At 44.9% G+C, this 20,142-nt stretch overlaps 1 protein-coding gene across 3 annotated transcripts in view; it reads left to right on the top strand.

The window, feature by feature from the left end:
* Positions 1-20,142, top strand: part of SYT16 (synaptotagmin 16) — a 133,795-nt gene that overhangs the window by 12,371 nt on the left and 101,282 nt on the right. The gene's annotated exons all lie outside the window — the stretch shown is intronic.

Genomic DNA, 20,142 nt, shown 5'->3' with positions numbered 1-20,142 from the left:
GATACAGGCCAGTAATTCTGCATGCTTGACTTGCATTAGAGCATTTTGCATTGTGGTCTGGCTCTCTGAGGTGCGAGGCAAACCGTAAGCTGGCTTTTTGCCTGTGACATACCCCCTAGACTAGGTTGACTCAGAGGCAGCATGTAGACACGCCTTTCACTTTGCTGGGAGAAAGGAGAGGGATTATGTGGCAGAAACGCTGCAGTCCCCTCTTGCATTTTGTGTGAGACCCTTTTCAATTCATTTGTAGGGTGACCATGTGTCCCTGAAAACTGGGATTTCCTGACTATCCCATTGGTAAGAGGGACAGATTCAGGTTAGGGCTAGCCTAGCCCTAGCATTGCATGAAAGGGATCCCTAGCATTGCATGAAAGGGATCTCTCAGCTGCTCCCTAGGGCAGGGTTGTTTTGTCTTTCTGCAGCAGCCCTTTCTTTTCCTCTGGTAAGATGACTTTTTGCACAGCAGGCATACATACGCTTTATTGGGTTTGAACAACCTAGAAGGGTGGGAATATTTTATTACCCCTTAGATTTCTCATTAATTGAGGAGTATCGTCCATAATATGTCAGTCACAGATGGGAAAAACTCCGCAAGGGTGGAGTGTCACCCATCCCCCGCTGCCCACACACACATGACGCCTCTCAGATCTGGATTTGGCCCATGCAATCTGACGGAGCTGAAAGATGTGTAAAATCACAGGCACACAGGCAGCTCCATATTGGCTGCATGTCTGAGGAGGTATTTGTGTGTGTTGGTCCTGCACCAACTGTAATGCACAGAATATCGTGCATTACTGACTGGCTTCCCTTCAGAGGGTTGCTTAGGAAGCCTAGTCTACACGACAGAGTTAGGTTGCCGTAAGTTGCTTGTGCGTCAGAATTCTGGGTCTAAAGGTTAGGGCTTTTGTTGCTGTTTTTAAAATCGTTTTTTTGAGCTCGCATGCACATGCATGTGCAAGCACACACACACACACACACACAGCTACTTGTCCTTGAAATATTGGCTATGAAATCAGTGCTGTTTGTTCTCGTCGAGATCTGAAAAACTCCCTGCGGTATTTGCAAACCACAGCTTGGATTCTCCCTTATAGTGCAGCTGCTTTAGTTCCAATATCCACCAGCAGTGTGCATCCTAAAGCCAGGGTAGCTGATCACAGGAGCATCACCCCAGCATAGGGAGATCACCCACGGTACCGAGCTCGGTACGTTAGAGCAGCTCTCATTCCCTAGCGTAGAGGGAACCCCCGCCGCCCCCAACTCCTGGCTGGCTTAAAGGTGTCACAGTTGGCTCTAGGGGCACCTGGAGTGTGTGTGGGGTGTGGGAAAAGGAGGGAGGGATGGATAGGAGGGCATAAGACAGGAGTACACAGAGCTCTAGCTGAAACTGCCAGCAGCATAATTTAGAGCAGCTTAATTGTTGTTGTTATGCTAACTTCAGTGGTCCTATGAGGTCCTTAGAGGACCACTGTGGGCAGCTGAGGATTGGCTACATCACTTATACTTTGCCCTGTCCTCCTTCCACATCCGACACATCCACTGCTATCCTAACAGACCCCCTACGTTTAGGTCACCTTTTCCACTGCCTCTGCCCAGCTGTGCCTAGTGTGACGATCCAGTTCTCTTTCTAACGGTCAGAGCACGTGTGTCTAACATCAGTTGTTGTTCCTGGGTATGAAGGGTAGATTTAATTTTCTCCAGTTCCTTAGTAGGTTCTTCCTAGCTCTCTCTTTAGAGAGTTTTCAGAGAGGCAGCCGTGTTAGTCTGTATCCGCAAAAAGAACAGGAGTACTTGTGGCACCTTAGAGACTAACAAATTTATTAGAGTAGAAGCTTTCGTGGGCTACAGCCCACTTCATCGGATGCATAGAATGGAACATATAGTAAGAAGATATATATATATACACATACAGAGAAGATGGAAGTTGCCATACAAACTGTAAGAGGCTAGTTTCAGAGTAGCAGCCATGTTAGTCTGTATTCACAAAAAGAACAGGAGGACTAGTGGCACCTTAGAGACTAACAAATTTATTTGAGCATAAGCTTTCGTGGGCTACAGCTCACTTCATCGGATGCATTCAGTGGAAAATACAGGGGGGAGATTTATATACACAGAGAACATGAAACAATGGGTGTTACCATACACACTATAACGAGAGTGATCACTTAAGGTGAGCTATTACCAGCAGGAGAGCGGGGGAGGGGAGGGAAGAAAACCTTTTGTAGTGATAATCAAGGTGGGCCACTTCCAGCAGTTGACAAGAACGTCTGAGGAACAGTAGGGGGTGGGGGGAAATAAACATGGGGAAATAGTTTTACTTTGTGTAATGACCCATCCACTCCCAGTCTCTATTCAAGCCTAAGTTAATTGTATCCAGTTTGCAAATTAATTCCAGTTCAGCAGTCTCTCGTTGGAGTCTGTTTTTGAAGTTTTTTTTTTTTTTTTTTGAAGAATTGCAACTTTTAGGTCTGTAATCGAGTGACCAGGGAGATTGAAGTGTTCTCCGACTGGTTTTTGAATGTTATAATTCTTGATGTCTGATTTGTGTCCATTTATTCTTTTACATAGAGACTGTCCAGTTTGACCAATGTACATGGCAGAGGGGCATTGCTGGCACATGATGGCATATATCACATTGGTAGATGTGCAGGTGAACGAGCCTCTGATAGTGTGGCTGATGTGATTAGGCCCTATGATGGTGTCCCCTGAATAGATATGTGGACACAGTTGGCAACAGGCTTTGTTGCAAGGATAGGTTCCTGGGTCAGTGGTTCTGTTGTGTGGTAAGAGGCTAATTAATTAAGATGAGCTATTATCAGCAGGAGAAAAAAATGTTTGTAGTGATGATCAAGATGGCCCATTTAGACAGTTGACAAGAAGGTGTGAGGATACTTAACTTAGGGAAATAGATTCAATATGTGTAATGACCCAGCCACTCCCAGTCTCTGTTTAAACCCAAGTTAATGGTATCTAGTTTGCATATGAATTCCAGCTCAGCAGTTTCTCGTTTGAGTCTGTTTTTGAAGCTTTTTGTTGCAAAATTGCCACCCTTAAATCTTTTACTGAATGGCCAGAGAAGTTGAAATGTTCTCCAACCGGTTTTACCATTAACTTGGGTTTGAATAGAGACTGGGAGTGGCTAGGTCATTACACATATTGAATCTATTTCCCTATGTTAAGTATCCTCACACCTTCTTGTCAACTGTCTAAATGGGCCATCTTGATTATCACCAGAAAAGTTTTTTTCTCCTGCTGATAATAGCTCATCTTAATTAATTAGCCTCTTACAGTTTGTGTGGCAACTTCCACCTTCTCTGTATGTATATATCTGTCTTCTTACTATATGCTCCATTCTATGCATCCGATGAAGTGGGCTGTAGCCCACGAAAGCTTCTGCTCTAATAAATTTGTTAGTCTCTAAGGTGCCACATGTCCCCCTGTTCTTTCTTTAGAGAGTCTGTCTCAGCACTACTCGCTCACTGGGAGTCATCCATTTGTCCTGTTACAAGTACTCCTTTGGGATCTCTGTTGGTGTAGTGGCTAGAGCACTGGACTGGGACTCAGGAGACCTGGGTTCTGTTCCTGGCCCAGCCAGTGGCCTGCTGGGTGACCTTGGGTAAATCCCTTCTCCACCCTCTGGCTCAGTTTCCCCATTGATGAATAATACTGACCTTGTTTATAAAGCCCTTTGAGATCTATGTATTATTAGTCTTTGGAGGGAGATGAATTAAAATCCAGTAAATAATCACAATGGCTTTTCCAGAAAAGTGGCTGGCCAGGGTTTCAGTGTTTCCAACCCAAACATTCAAAAACTGTGAATCTGCTCCCCCCAAAATCCTGAGGTTTTAAACAGTGATACATTTCAGGCCCTTCTGGTTTTTGAGCCTTCAGGGTTCATGATTTCAAGCTTTACTCAGCCACACTTTTTGAAAAATTGTAAATGAAACTTGAGATTCTTATGTAATCACAAGGCTTCAGGAACTGAGGCTTTATTAAAAACAGCACATTTTGTGAGGCTTATGATAGAATCATGAGAGTTGGCAACTCCAGGGTTATTTAAACAGTTGGTGTTTGGGGCCTGATCTTTCACAGTACTGAGCTCAGATCCTCAAAAGATATTTCGATACCTAACTCCCAGTGAAATCAAGGGGAGATAGGTGCCTAAAACCCTTTGAAGATCTGAGCCCGAGTACCTCCAGCAAGTTGCTGAGTGTTGGCCTTGGCTTGTGTTGACTTCGGTGGGCGTTGAAGGCACGTGTTCTTTGCAGAAGGTGCTTAGCACCTCACCGGATCAGGCTGCGAGTGGCTGAATACTCATGTGCTTCTGAAGAGAGCTTCACAAAGAGACTTATTGCTTCTTAATGTGATACTTGGCGTCTTTCTATAACCATTAACCACTATAAAATCTCGCTTCAAGCCAAGAGGTATTGCAAATACGTGCCAATTTGTGCAGTGTGTCTGCTGTTAATTTGATCATCATGTGAATGAACCAGCTACTTCAAAAAAACTTGTCCTTAAGATCCCAGTGTCCTCTGAAATAAACAACTTCTAATATTTTGGTTTTTTTTTAACTACTTAGCGTTGCCCTGAAAGAGATGAGTTGGGCAAGGGAGGATTGCATTAAAGAGGAACTATCAGGAACTACCCAACTGCTGGAGATGGGGAGGGATCTGAGTTACTACAGAGAATAATTTCCCAGGTATCTGCCTGGTGGGCTTGCCCACATGCTCAGGGTCTAACTGATCTCCATATTTGGGGTTGGGAAGGAATTTCCCCCCGGGTCAAATTGGCACAGTCCCTGTTTTTTTTTTTGCCTTCCTCTGCAGCATGGGGCACGGGTCACTTGCAAGTTTAAACAAATGTAAATGGATTCTCTGTAACTTGAAGTCTTTTTAAACCATGATTTGAGGACTTCAGTAACTCAGCCAGAGGTTAGGGGGTCTATTACAGGAGTGGGTGGGTGAGGCCTGTGATGTACAGGAGGTCAGACTAGATGATCACGAAAGTCCCTTCTGACCTTAGTCTTATGAGGGATAATCCACACCCCCACAACCCTATCCCGTGAAGTTGGTGCATAAAAGTGTAGAAGCAGACGTCAGTTTATTGACCTGTGTGCCTCTAGACCAGGGGTGGGCAAACTTTTTGGCCTGAGGGCCACATTGGGGTTCCGAAACTGTATGGAGGGCTGGGTAGGGAAGGATTTGCCTCCCCAAACAGCCTTGTCCCCTCCCACATCCTATCCCCTGACTGCCCCCCTCAGAACCTCCCACCCATCCAACCCCCCCGCTCCTTGTCCCCTGACTGCCCCCTCAGGGACCCCATCCCCTATCCAACCCCCCCACTCCCTGTCCCCTGATTGCCCTGACCCCTGTCCACACCCCTGCCCCCTGACAGGCGCCCTGGGATTCCCATGCCTATCCAACCACCCCTGTTCTCCGTCCCCTGACTGCCCCCACTGAACCTCTGCCCCATCCAACCGCCCTCTGCTCCCTGTTTCCTGACTGCCCTCAGGAAACCTCTGCCCCTTATCCAACCCCCCTACTCTCCGTCCCCTTACCATGCCTCTCAGAGCAGCAGGACTGGCAGCCACACTGCCCTGCTGCCTGGCAGGAGCTTGCAGCCCCGCCGCCCAGAGCGCTGGCTGCATGGCTAGCTGAGGCTGCAAGGGAGGGGGGGAAGCAGGGGACGGGGCCAGGGGCTAGCCTCCTTAGCTGGGAGCTCAAGGGCCGGGCAGGACTGTCCGCGGGCCATAGTTTGCCCACTTCTGCTGTAGAGCCTCTGGCTTGTGGGATCCCCTGAGCAATCTTCAGCTTGTCTGCTGATTTTGGAGTTTTTAAATAGTTTGTAGCTATGGAGATTTAAACAGTTTAGGTACATCGGGGACAGATTGTGCCGGCACAGGGCTCGGGAGATCTGTGCCTTGCATAGGCTCAGCAGTGAGGCTCAGCAGTAGCTGTGCTTGGCAGAGCTTGGCAGAGCTCTCTCCCAGCACCTGGCATGCAAGTCACAGTAAAGGGGGAAGGGTGTGGTCAGTGCCTGGCCCGGTTCTGCTCCAGCTGGCTGAGGGAGCAGGTTTCAGCAGCAGCGTCCACAGGGAGTTTGCACTGCAGCACTCACTCATCACCTGCGTGCCTTGCAGCAGAGGGAGGGCTTGTGGCTTCTGATGCTCATTCCCTCCAGAGACCCTTCCTCTGGGGGGCATTGCAGCTCTGCGTCACCCCCAGTATGGGGCAGTGCTCATCTAGTATCCGAGGGCCCTGTGTTGTTAGTTATTTGGGAATCGAAGGTGTCGGTGTTTTCTTTTTGAGCGTGGATAGTTATAACTATAGCATCATCTGTTCATATACCGTTATCTGTGGTGGTGTTTGCTTGGTAGAACACAGTGCTGCCATCCCAAACATTCAAACACCAGGAGTCAGCCAAAGAATCTGCAGATTGGCTTAAAAATCACAAAAATTTTAAAAAATGTGCAGTCCTCATATTTGCTTTCTGATTTCTGAGCCGCTAGGGTGGGCTTGGTTCAAGTCTTTAGGCTTTTCGCTGTAACCATGAGGGCTAGAAACTTAGATTTTAAAATCAGTGAAAGCTGAGGTTCTTTGCGTTTTCTGGGGCTGGAGCTGTAAGAAAAACACCTAATATCCCAAGACCCAGAAAAAATTGTGGAAGTTGACAACCCTGACAGTATTCAGTAATGGTTACATTTAAAAACTGGTTTTAATAAATTTGAAAATACATATTCCATGGAGTTCCAGAAGAGGCAGAGTCTGTGCGTGAGAACAGATGCAGGCATTGTACAGAGAACAGGAACAGACTGTAGCATGCTCATCAAATTGCATGCAAAGAAATCTGTTGGGGTTTCTAATAGAGAAACCTTGAAGTGTATTGCTGCTTTTCAGCTGAGTCCTATTAAATGTAGTAGTAGTTGTAAACTGATAGTAGAGGATATGTACATACCCCCAGGGAAGCTTTTATTAGGCAGAGAACCTGAAAAAGAGTAGGAGAAAATGGAACAGAAAAATTAGCTTGTCTTCCAGATTTAAAGCAACCTTTTCAGCCAGATTTTCCCAAATGATCTCTAAATTTGCATTGCCGTGCAAATATTTGCTCCCGTGAAAGAATCTGTGAGCATAGAAAGCATTTATATATGCTGGCTGAGTAACTAGACTTCCATCCACTTGATTCACATGTATAATCCTTCTGCCAAGTGGAGTCGGCAGCGACAAGGGCTGGGTTCGATACCTAGTGGGTCCCTTTTGAACAATACAACACAGAACCAGCTCAAGCCCCACCCAGTAACCTGGGAAAATTACACACCACCTTTGGGTACCCTCTAAGAGGCAATACTTCCCATCTTGCAAGCACTGAGTCTGTGTTTGGAAAAGAAACTTTTAATAAAAAGGGGAGAATAACCTGGCATTAACTTGGGAAAAAGTTGCAAGCAGGATTCATAAGCATAAGACCATGAAGAAAACACCTATCCCAGAGTACGTTGGGCAGTGTCTTTTGCCTCAGATTCTCTTGCGGTAAGAAAGTCCAACAAACAAAAGTTCCTGTAACGTGCCCTTCCTCTCTCCCTCCACCGCACCCCATTCACAGTTGTTGTTGTTGTTGATCAGTGAAGACCCAGAGTTCAAAAGTGCATTCGCATGAGTTCACCTCCCAATACCTGGGGGTGGGGGTGGGGGTTGTGGGAGGAGGCACCTTGCTCTGTGCTTCCAAATTCACGACCAATTGCATGCAGCTTGTCTTTTGAAATTGTCATTGGAAAGTTCTCCTGCCCTAGAAGCAAGATTGGCTGGCTGTAACCAGAGATCTGTCTGAAGGCATTCACACCTATCTCATACCTACAGTGATCTATAAATCATTACCAGTTGCATATAAACCTCAAAGTTTAATTTTGTTTATTTTTAATTGGTTCCTATCTTACAATTGTGCGAGAACCTACAGTTCTGGAAGGGCTTTTAAAATAAGTAGGCTATTCAAAGTGTTCTTTTGCCCAGTGCTTTGCCATTTCAGACCCTAGCTCCTTAATGTTGATGATGTCAAGTTGAATATGTTTTCGAGGGCAAGAAAGTATAAAATGTTGAGCAGCTTGTTGAAAAGACATGGAACACTGGGGAGAAAGCACAAAATGACTGTGACAGTATAGCTGGGAAGAGATTGTGAGATCGAATAGAGTGAGCCGTTAGCATATGGCACACTGCTCTCAGTGAGCATGTTTTATTGAGAGTAAACCAGTGAGGAGAGTTGTACGTAAATCAGAAGCAGGAGTTTATGTCTGACAGATAATGCTTGATGAATGTACCTCTTTTCTATACTGCCCAATTGTATCAGTGCAAGCTGTCCTTAAAGAGAGATTTGGAATAACAGAATTCCTTGCGTCTCCAGTTCCTATGTATTGTAGCTGGATCCCTTCCTGTAGGTTTAAATCACTGGAGGAATGTATATCGAGAAAGGCCCAGGCACATGTTCCAGCTTGGCTACAGCCTAGATGCCACCAATAAACTTCCTCTTTATCATTAGAGCTTGCTGTAGTGGGAGACTGCCACAGCCAGGAGAGTTAGAGGAAGCTGAGTGGAAGGGTGCATCATGCTAGTTCCCTGGGATTTATCTAATCACTTTGGAAGAGCTGTCGCAGGGTTAGGTGGCTCTGAAATTCCACTGGGTCTTGCATGAAGTCAGAGCAACAGTATTACTGACCCCAAATGTTCTAAAATTGCCAGGCTCCCCAAAATCATAAGATGGGCTTAAAAATTAGGAGGTTTTAAAAAGTAATATATAATCTGTATATTCATTTTGCTGCCTTGTTCCGTGGCCTTGAGAGTGGCCATGGAGCGTGTTTGCCTCTGCAAACATGAGGGCTAGAACATTTTTTTTTAAATGAAAGCTGAGATTGACTCATAATCGCATGCCTCCAGGAGCTGAGGCTTTAAGAAAAACACCAAATATCATGAGACTTGCAGTAAAATCGTGAGTGATGGCAACACACTTCCTTTGGGCAGAGGGGTCTGTGGTGAGGTCCTCCTGGTGTGAAGTCTCATAGGTTAAAACGATGGCTCGTCTAACCACACTTGTTTTCAATGCCTGCCTTGTGTGAACTGTGCAGAATGTATGGGGCCAAGTCTTTGCATTGTTACAAGATACCAGGAGTGGCTTTCATTCCCAGTGTCCCCTGCCCCCATTTCTGCCATCCAGCTTTGGTCCATTCTATGTTTGTAGCTCTTTCCTTTTCTCCTGGCCTCATCTCTTTCCAGCCTGGCTCTACCAGAGTTACTGCGTCTCCTGTTGTCTTGAGTTCTGTCCAGCTCTCCCCTGGGACATGGGGGAGCAGTGCAGCGCTGGACCACCTGGAGTCATAGGGTTAGAAGGGACTGCAAGATGCAGGATTTGTTGTATCTAAACCAGTGGCTCTCAACCTTTCCAAACTACTGTACCCCTTTCAGGAGTCTGATTTGTCTTGCATACCCCAAGTTTCACCTGACTTAAAAACTACTTGCTTACAAAATCAGACATAAAAATACAAAGTGTCACAGCACACTATGACTGAAAAATTGCTGACTTTCTAATTTTTACCATATATTTATCAAATAAATTGATTGGAGGATAAATATTGCACATTTCAGTGTGATACATGGAGCCACATGTGGCTCTTCAGAAGTTATGTGACTCTGGGGCTGGAGCTACAGGCGCCAACTTTCCAATGTGCCGGTGGGTGTTCACTGCTCAACCCCTGGCTCTGCCACAGGCCCTGCCCCCACTCCACCCTCCCCCCCCCCGAGCCTGCCGTGCCCTCGCTCCTCCTCCGCCCCCCACCAATCCTCCTGCATGCCACGAAACAGCTGATCGGGAGGTGCGGGGAGGGAGTGGGAGGTGCTGATCGGCAGGGCTGCTGGTGGGTGGCAGGTGCTGGGAGCGGGGTTGAGGGAAGCTGATGGGGGCTGCTGGCTTATTATTGTGGCTCTTCGGCAATGTACATTGGTAAATTCTGGCTCCTTCTCAGGCTCAGTCTGGCCGCCCCTGCTTGATCCTGTTTTACACTTGTGAGCCTTGTCTGCAGCCTGAGCCCTGCTGCTTTGGGCTGAAGCATGTAACTTATCTTTGCAGGGCCCCCTGTGGTGTTGGATCTCAGGCAATTGCCCTGCTTGCCACGCACTTATGCCAGCCCTGCACTTGCAAGACCCCTAAACCTGTCCTGTGGACCCCCTCTCCGGGGTCGCAACCCCAGGTTGAGAAACACTGATCTAAATTAGTTGAGTACCCTCTGATAGACCTCTACATACCCCTGGGGTACATATATCCCTGGCTGAGAACCACTGGTCTACACCATCACAGACAGATGGCTGTCTAGCCTCCTTTTGAAAACCTCGAGTGAAGACGCTTCCACAACCTCCCAAGGCATCTGTTCCATTGTCCTGCTGTTCTTACAGTTATGAAATCTGTCCTGAGATTTAATCTAAATCTGCTGTGCTGTAGTGTAGTGTGAACCTGTTGCCTCTTGTCTTGTCCTCTGTGGCAAAGGAGAACAACTTTTCTCCATCTTTTTTATGGCAGCCTTTCAAGTATCTGAAGACTGCTATCATATTCCCTGTTAATCTCCTCTTTTCCAAACTAAACATACCCAGTTCCTTCAGCCTTTGCTCACATGGCTTGCATTCCATCCCTTTGATCATCTTTGTTGTTCACCTCTAGATCCTTTCCAGTTTCTCTGCAACCTTTGTATACATTGGTGACCAAAATTGGACACAGTACTCCAGCTGAGGCCTAACCAGCGCTGAGTAGAGTGGTACTATCACTTCCCGTGACTTGCCTGCTATGCCTCTGTTAATGCAACCTAAAATTGCATTCGTGCTTTTTTTCCCCCACAACAGCATTGCATTGCTGACTCATGTTGAGGTGGTGCTCCACCACAACTCCAAGATGCTTCTCCGCAGTGCTGCTGCCAAGCCAGTTATCCCCCATTCTGTATTTGTGCATTTAGCTTTTCTTCCCTAAGTGTAGCGCCTTACATGTGTCTTTGTTGAATTTCATTTTGTGTCTATAGCCCAGTTCTTCTTTTTTCAAGATCCCTCTGAATGTTAGCTTTATCCTCCAAATGGGCAACCCCCCTTCCCAGCTTTGTATCATCTGCAAATTTGATCAGTATGCTCTCCATAACCTACGTTCAGGTCATTAATAAAAGTGTTAAAGAACACTGGACCCAGAACAGAATCCTGTGGAACCCCACTTGAGACATTCCTCCAATCCAACATCATTCTATTAATAGTTACTCTTTGTTTGCAGTTATTTAACCAATTATGTATCCACTTAATGGTAATTCAGTTGAGCCCACATTTCTCCAGCTTATTTATCAGAATGTCATGTGGGCCTGTGTCAAAAGCCTTGCTAAAGTCTAGGTTTATTATGTCCACTGCATTCCCGCTATCCACCAAACTAGGAATCCTCTCAAAGAAAGAAATCAAGCTGGTATGGCATGATTTTTTCTTGGTAAATCCAGGCTGGCTGCTAGTGATTATCCCTTCATCCTCCAGGTGTTTGCAAGTGGAATGTTTATACTTGCTCTAGTAGCTTCCCAGTTATCAAATTCAGGCTGACTGGTCTATAGTTCCCCGGCTCCTCCTTTTCCCCCCTTTTTCAAGATGGGCACTATGTTAGCCCTTCTCCAGACTTCTGGGACCTCTCCTGTCATCCATGCATTTGTAAATATTATTGTCAGTGGCTCTGAGATTTCTTCAGCTAATTCCTTCAGTGCCCTTGGGTGACTAGCATCCAGTCCTGCTGATTTGAATTCATTCAAATTGGTCAGAAGATCTGACGTGTTCTTTATCCTGAACTGCATCCCTGCCCCTTTATTGTCTATAGGAGATGGGAAGGAACTTTTGGCCTGTACTGTGTTGTTTGGCAGCCTCTGTCTTTCTGGAGTAGCCAAGCACCACTTGCTAGATTCCCCCCACTGATGCCAGTAGATAACTCCAAGACTGGGTGGTTTCAGAATGGGAGTCTGGGAGCACCAGAGAACTCCTGGTTAACCTGAGACTTCCCAGATTTCCCTGGAGCACTGAGTGGGGGTGCATGGCCCTCTGCTGAGAATGCCAACAAGAGCATTAATGGGAGCTAACTGGGGATAGCTGTTCACTAGAAACTACACTGAGACCAACCAACTCCTTGCACAAAAGATACAGAATAGCCATCAGGTGGTTACAACTTTCAGTCATTGGCTGACCTGGGCTGGGTTTGACCTGTTGACCTAGATATAGATTATTCTGTATCCCTTTCCCAACTTTGATGTGTAAAGGTTAATTTATCCAACTCCTTATGTGCTAGCATCCTAACAGCTAGTGGATGTTTGGGTCTAATTGTAGTGTATGAGGCATTGCCTTGCATGTGGTGATGGCTGCAAACCCATACAGAAGGGCTAGGAGAGTTAGCACTAAGATACACGTGCTCCGTGTCATGTTTGTACTCTGACAACCACAAGGTAGCAGCTGTTTCTCTCTCTCTTTGTTTTTCAAACCACTACACTTGTTTTTTAATTGCCTGGGCTCATCATAAAGGTAAAAATAGCTCCTCTATTTAAAGAGGACAGATGGTTTTTCAAATCATTTTCCCTGTACACTGAAGGAATGGGGTTGAGTCAGAAACTGCTTGTAGAAAAAGTATGTTTTCATTACAGAAATATCTGATTAGGTTAATAGAGAATAATTCAATGTAATGTACATCTGGCCACCTTTTAAAAACTTTCCAGTTTTGTGTCCAATTTCTAGATAACAGTATCTCAGTATCTGCAGTGTTCATTCTACAGTAGCTCCTATGCGTGATGCCTGGGGCATAATAGAAAAAATCGAATAACATGACTGAGCTGGCTCAGGCAATGGAAACCTATTAAGGGTGACCACTGTATGGAACATAGAAATGGGGTTGGGTTATGCAGGTCTTGTCTACACACAAACTTGCACTGGTTTAAGTGTACTGATTTAGTTAAACTGGTGCAACAATTTGTGCAACTATTCACGTGGACAGGTATGACGCTGGTAGACCAGGTGCCAGCTCATGCCAAAGCCCTCACTGAATAGTGACAAGTGCATAGCTAGGGACCAGTCTGGCTTATCTGGGGGTTAGTATAGTTTAGTGTTTTGACTTTATGCAATGCTTGTAGGATGCTGCCTGTATTAATCCTACTGATAATGTCTGATGGTGGAATCTGCTTGGTATAATGAGTGGTCAGCAATGACGGTTGTTAATCACTTCTTTTCACTGACCCAGCCATCTGTCCACCAGGTTTTGATCTGCCAAGGCACCTGTGGTCATTCCTGAACCGGTTTTCTACAGTTGTGTGGCTAGTTTCTTCAAATGGGATTTCTCTAACGACCCGTGATGTAGATGCAGTCAACTTCAGACTGTCGCACATCCTTGATGAGTTCCCACTGACTTACTTTGATGTCTGGCTGCCAGCTCTTCACCTGGCTGATGACATTGCTATCAAATGGCGGGGCACACTGTGCATATGCTGAGAGAGCTAATACCAGTCTCCAACACTGTACGGTACTACTTAAGTGTTAGTTCCAGAACAGTTTACAATTTAGAACAGTGTAACTCACCAAATGAGAAACAAACATCACCCAACGCAAAATGCAGGGTTCCTACAGAAGGCGTTATCTCCTGGCCCTCAGGAAGGACTGTTGTGGAACAAAGACTTTGTTGATTGCTCCCCATACCCACCCATGAGGAGGTTGCATGCAGAAGTGCTGATCCCATCAGCTTGGACTCTAGGGAGATAAAAATTCTTGACAATAAGGAATTAGGATCATTTTATGGTGTTTGAACTCAGAGGGGCAAAGTTACCTAAACTGAAGAAGGAGATCCCTAATGGACATTTAGAGCTGGCATATTTCAGCAGATCTCTCACCATCTGAAACCTAAGACAGCAGCTTATTTGTGTGTGTGTGTTTTATTATTTTAACCTTATAAATAACTCCCATTTTGTTTTTTCTAGTTAAACCTTTAGTTAGTTTATTTCAGGATTGGGTACAAGTGTTGCCTTTGTGAGATCTAAGGTGCAGATTGACTTGGGGTAAGTGACTGGCCTTTCAGGACTGGGAGTAACCTGAATATTTTGTGATCTTTGGTGTAAAGTGACCATCTATCACAGAGTCAGTCTTGCCTGGGTGGTTAGATAGATTGGAATGCCCAAGGGGACAGTCTGTGACTCCATGTTAAGCTGTTATAGTGCCTGAGGAGTTTACACTTGTTATTTGGTTGGTGGCATTTAATTATAGAACTCACAGCCAGTTTGGGGTTTGTGCTCTGCTTCTAAACAGTCTGCTCTGAGGTTGGTATTCTCGGTTGTGAGCCACTCCAGACAACAGGGGCTTAGACAAAAGTGTGTGACTGCACATTCTGCTGTGCTGCGAAGTGTAAGGCTGATGGCTCATTGTGGCCCAGAGAAAGAGTTACTCTGTCATGGAGCTCAGGCAAGGACCAGGGGACTCAATCCTCCGGCTCCAGAATGGAACTTTCAGCCACAAAGACTTCTTCTAAGAGCCAGGTGGCCTCCTTTCAATTTTTGTTCCTGATTATGTCCCACTCCCTCCTGTGGGACATGCACTAAGACTGCTCAGTGTGCTCCCTAAGGACAGTTACCCTGATATTACCATTGCCACGCAGCTGTTGGTCTGGGCACAGTCCATGACACTCTCTCCAGGAAGAGGACGGCTTCATGTGGTTGTGTTTGTACATGACGTGTCCTGACTTTCAGGGCCCTTTGCAACTCTGCCCTTCCCTGTTTTTCTTCTTCTTCTTTTTTTTTTTTTTTTTTTTTTTTTGAGAGGGAGGGGTGGTTGGTGGTGGTCTTCTATTGCATCATTTCTAACACTTATCCTGTCTGTCGGCTTCTGGCACAGATATTTCTGTCCCTTTGTCCACACTGCCCCTTATGTGTGGGACTCTCTCCCTGCCTTGATTCGCGAGGCCCAGGCCCTCTTCTTCAACTCTTTTCTCAGCCCACTTCTGCTGTGATGCCACAATCCATAGGCCGGCAGGCTGAAGGCTGTCAGGTATAGGCAGTGTATATAATATGTATTAAAGTGGGTGTGTGTATATAGTATATATTTTGTTAACTATCTCCCACTCCATTTGTATGTCATCTGTCCTGGGGCAGTGGGGAGAAAGAAATGGAACTAAAACATGCTTCTATCATAACCTTGACAACTTGGCTTGTCTGTTGTATCCAGTTCTTCCTCTCTTCGTGGGCCTTTTGTCCTCTTAAGGTTTGAAGCTCCTTGAGGCAGGCACAGTCGCTTACTTTTTTGTAATGGAGCTCTGATCTCAATTAGGGCCTTCATGTACTACCACAATTCAAACCACAATATGTGGCCACTTGCAGGGCAGATGTAATCCCTTGACCTGTGTTACAGAAATAACTTCAATGTCCTTTAACCTTTGTTTCCACTTCCTGTCAGTTTTGAGGGAAGGGAGGGAGTAGAAAAAGTATAATAGTGAATTTGTGTTCCTGTAGCACTTGGGAGCCCCAGTCATGGACCCCACTGGGCTGGGTTCTGTACAAACACAGAACACAAAGACAGTCCCTGCCCCAAAGAGCTTACAGAGTAAGTATAAGACGAGATAACAGATGGATACAGACAGACGGGAGTGCAAGGAAACAATGAGCTAATAAAGATCAGAGGGATAGGAGCATTTTTATTTCAAGGATTTTAAACCCCTGCCTTGCAGCTTCTCACTGGGCAATGTTATGTCAAATTTACAGAGAGGGGGGATCTGAGGTAGAGATTTGCCCAAAGTCACACCAAGTCACTAAAAGAGTTGGGATTTGAACCCTTGTCTCAATTGCTAGCCCCTTTTTATAGCGACAATAGGCTGCACTGCCTTCTGTAATGCTCATGTTAAGATAGCAACCTTTGTGTCTGTGCTAAAATGATGTAACTATACAATATGCCGCCAGAGGGCAGTACAGTAGTGATGTAACTCAATTTCTATTTGAAGCAGGCTGACTATGAGAACTGGTCTAAAATAAACATTAATTTTTGGAACAAAATTAAAACTTTCATTTTTGACAGAGATTTTAAATTGGTGAAAAAAATGACATACGTTTCCAATTACACTCTGAAAATGCTTTTATCCGTCTTGTTATAGGTCTACGAAAATGTGTACAATTTTAAAATAAAATAATACAGCCAGTGTGAAAAGGGGTTAGGAGCTGTGTGTTTTTGTCCAAATAAACTCATAATTTTCACTTGTGATACAAACCAGCTATTCAGGTTGTGTCTACCAAAATAACACTCTGATGTTTCCAGTTGTGTAGCCTGGTGTGGTGCATCATGATGTCTGGAGGTCTATGCCAGCGTTTCCCAAATGCGGCCATCAGGGGGTTTTCTTGCAGCCACAAGAGTCTCCTGGGCAGAGATGGAGGAGGGGGCAGAGCAGCGTCCCCTCCCTGCAGTGCCAGTGGCTCCGGGAGAGGGCTTTAGCGGTGGGACTCCAGGGGTGGTGCTTCTGCCCCCTCAGCTTCAGCTGTGGGGCTCTGGGCTGGGGCTCCACCCCTATATAAATAGATTACAATAATTTGGACATGTATGTGTGCATATTTAATAGTTTTTCCTAAATTTTGTCAGAGCGGCCACCAGCAAGAGTTGGTGGCCGCACTCTGAGGCCACCAAAATTTTGTTGGGAGAATCCCTGGCCATCCTCTTGTAGAGAGGTGCTATGCTTAATATTAGCAGATCATAGCTTTCATCTTGCTAGATGCCTTCTTGGTTGGAGAGGGATGTTAGGTTGCAGGAATTGTCATTCATATAGTGGCCCAATGATGCATCATAGGTACATGTGATAATCCGGACATGCATTTCAAATCACAAAGCATCCGTTCAATATGCCCAGGTACTCCTAAGGATATTTAGAGCCAAATTCTAGGTCTGGTTCATGTAGTTATAAGAGGTTAGTAGTAGAGCTGGGGGAATAACTGATTTTAGTTTTTTTGGTTCATTGGGGGGTGGTAGTGGGGATTTGGATCGAACAAAACGTTTTGCTGGACTGGAAACATTTCATTATGATTTAAAGCATTTTTAAAGTTCTTGAATTTTTAAAAAGAAAATTAAAGGAAATTTTGAAACAAAGCTGTTTTGAACTGAAATAAAAAATGCTTCTTTTAGAAATTGTCAAAATGAAACATTTTGATTTTTTTCAGATTTTTTCCTTTATAATTGAGCAATTTGGACACCAATTTGTGAAATGCAGATATGGTGACGCAGAAACCTTTTTCATAAAAAGAGTTATGGTTGAAATGTTTTGGCTAGCTCTAATCAGTAGCCTCTTACTGCCCTGACATGGCTGGTTGATTCTTCAAATGAAAGGACCACGTATGCCCTCTCGCCATAGGAATGACAGGCAAATCTGCTAAGGATGGGGTTTGGGAGCTCAAGCAAATTAGCTTCTTTCTCTTCCACAGTATACCAGCCTTCTGGGATCCTGGCTTCTCTCATCACACAGGGCCTGAGTAGGCTGTGGCTGCTGTAACCCCCACATCCTCCACTGCTGTAGGACAGAACAAGGGAACCCACACCTGAGTTCCTTCACTTTTCTTGGTGGCTGGGGAGAATCAGTTACCTCTTTTTTAGGGGTAGTAAGTTTATTTTCTGGGGTGAGGGTGGGGATCTGTGTCCTGTGTTCCCATTCTCCCTGATAGTTCTGAAGAGGTGGATGGATCAAAGAATACCCACAAAACCTGCGATTTCAGTTAGACAATATACGGTAATTGCATTATTCATGTATAGTCCTTTTAAAAGTGCCTCTGACTGCCTCTTGTTGAGCTAGAGGGGTAAGAGCTCATGCACACACACGGAGACAAAGAATAATAGCTTCATGCATCTTACTGCCAAATGTGGCTGAATCTGTTGATGGATGAACATCCAAACCCAATAAGGGTGTGCTGAAAAAGAAATACTTGTCATCCGTGTAGTTCGTAAGTCAGTATATGGTTGATATCCATTAATGTTCACAATCTCAGAGCAGGTGGATTTGATTTGGGTATCTTCCTTGTCTTGCTACATACTTGTGATTCACCTGTAGCAGGGATATATCTTGGCTCCTCTCCAAACTTGGAGATTAGCTAGGGAATTAGGATGGAATGTTCCTGATTGTGTAAAAGAGCAAAAGAGGGTTCACAAACTGTTTAAAGGGGGATACTATTCTGTTACTTCAGAAACAGTGTGGTTGGCTTTCTGTTTAACACGCTGTTTTGTGGACTGTTGGAAAGTCACTGCCACATTCTTTTCCCCATCCCAAGATAATGCATAAAATCCTCTTTGGGCCCTGTGGGCTTTTGCCATTTCCCCTATTAGGTTTCTCTTGTGCACATGTTTATCTTTAAGCATTGAAGTCAGGGGGACTATTCTTGTGGTTAAAGTTAATCGTGTATATGTTTGCCATGATTGGGGCCTCAGCAGAGCAGACTCTTCTGAGTGCGGGGTCTGGATATATTCATTTGGCCAGAGGGGTCGCTGGGGACTGAGCCTCGAAGAGCCCCGTACCTTGTGGATTTAAAACCCTGTGTGGACACTCCCCTTAGAACTGAAGAGGCCACAGTATGGCTTAGCTTAATATTTTATCTTTAATTCTGAATGATGGACATAGGGGTTTAATGCAGTTCAACGAATCTGCTTTAAATTCACACTTTTTTTTTTAGATAGTTGGGATTAATTTTCCTGAGTTGTCCCCTGTAGACAGTCCCTTAAGCTACATCTACAGTGCAATCCAAAGCCAGATGCACCAAGTCTTGGAGACTGGGCCAATTGACTTGGGCTGGGGCTGCAGGGCTAAAAATGGCAGTGTAGACCTTTGGGTTTGGGCTGGAGCCTGGGTTCTAAAACCCAGCCAAGGGGGTGGGTCTCAGGACTTGGGACCCACCCTCCTCACCAGGTTTCAGAGCTCAGTCTCCAGCCTGAGCCAGAATGTCTATACTGCAACTTTTAGCCCCATGGCTTGAGCCTGAGTCAGCTGACCTGGGTGAGCCGTGTTGCAGGTCTTGGATTGCTGTGTAGACATACTCTTAATGACTGGGGAAGGGAGAGGACCTCATGCTATGTTGTGCTTCTAGACTCTTTTTCCATCCTATGAATTTTCTCTAGAGTTCTCAGACCACTTCTGGCTTGCTTGACACACATGATATTCATCACCAATGAGTAAAATAGGTGAAAATCACTTTAATTTTCTCTCACAGTTTAAAAAGTTGGATTCTCAATTTTTTAAAAACTGCGTTTTCTAATTTTCACAGGCTATCTTTCTTTCCAGTCAATAGAAAACAGATCAGCCAGTTGTTTTTACAAAACACTAACTTTTTCAAAACTTAACACCAAAAGGAAAGTTCTTAGGAATTTAAAATTATAGTATATTTCAGCATAATCGGTTTGGTTTGAATAAATAAACATCCCCTTCAGTGTCTGAAACCCAAACCCACTAGCACTGAGAACCAGAAAGTGAAGTGGACTGTAAATAAGAGTGATTTTCATTATTCAGGTAGAGAGAAATGCAGAGCGAACAAAGCAGGAATAGTGACAAATACATTGGATTTTTAAAGTTATTTGATTTAATAACCCAAGTAGGGAAAAGTTTGATATAATTTCATTTGCTGTAAACCAGCATAGTTTCTTGACATTAATGGAGCTCCACTGATCCAGATGCAGGTCTGGACTGTGATGTTCAATATGACACTATCCCTTTTAGCTAATAGGAAAGCTAATAGGGGACCATTTCTCCCCATTGCACAAAGGCCTTGCTCAACACAGCTAAAATCTGGACAGCCGTCTGAAATTGATAGCAGCATTAGGGGATGTGAAACAGGGCCAGAAAGGGTTACACAATTAGCAAGCTAATTGACGCATATTGACCCTTTGAAGAACATTAGCAGATAATGATTGTGTTTTGTGTGTGTTTACATATATATTGTCAGAGGTTGACAGTGTCACGAAACTGTTCCTTTCTGTCCAGTATTTTGTTAATTCAGAGTTCAAAAGGAGATGTTAACATTTAGATGAACCGTACGTGTAGTAGTATCATTGACTTTATTTCTCTTTGAAGTTTGTAGTAAACAACCTGTAAATGGCAGGAGATGTGCAGTTGCCTTATGCTAATCCACGT

The sequence above is a fragment of the Natator depressus genome, chromosome 6 (genome assembly GCF_965152275.1).
Source record: "Natator depressus isolate rNatDep1 chromosome 6, rNatDep2.hap1, whole genome shotgun sequence".
NCBI classification, from domain to species: Eukaryota; Metazoa; Chordata; order Testudines; family Cheloniidae; genus Natator; species Natator depressus.
This window is presented reverse-complemented; position numbering and strand designations above follow the sequence as displayed.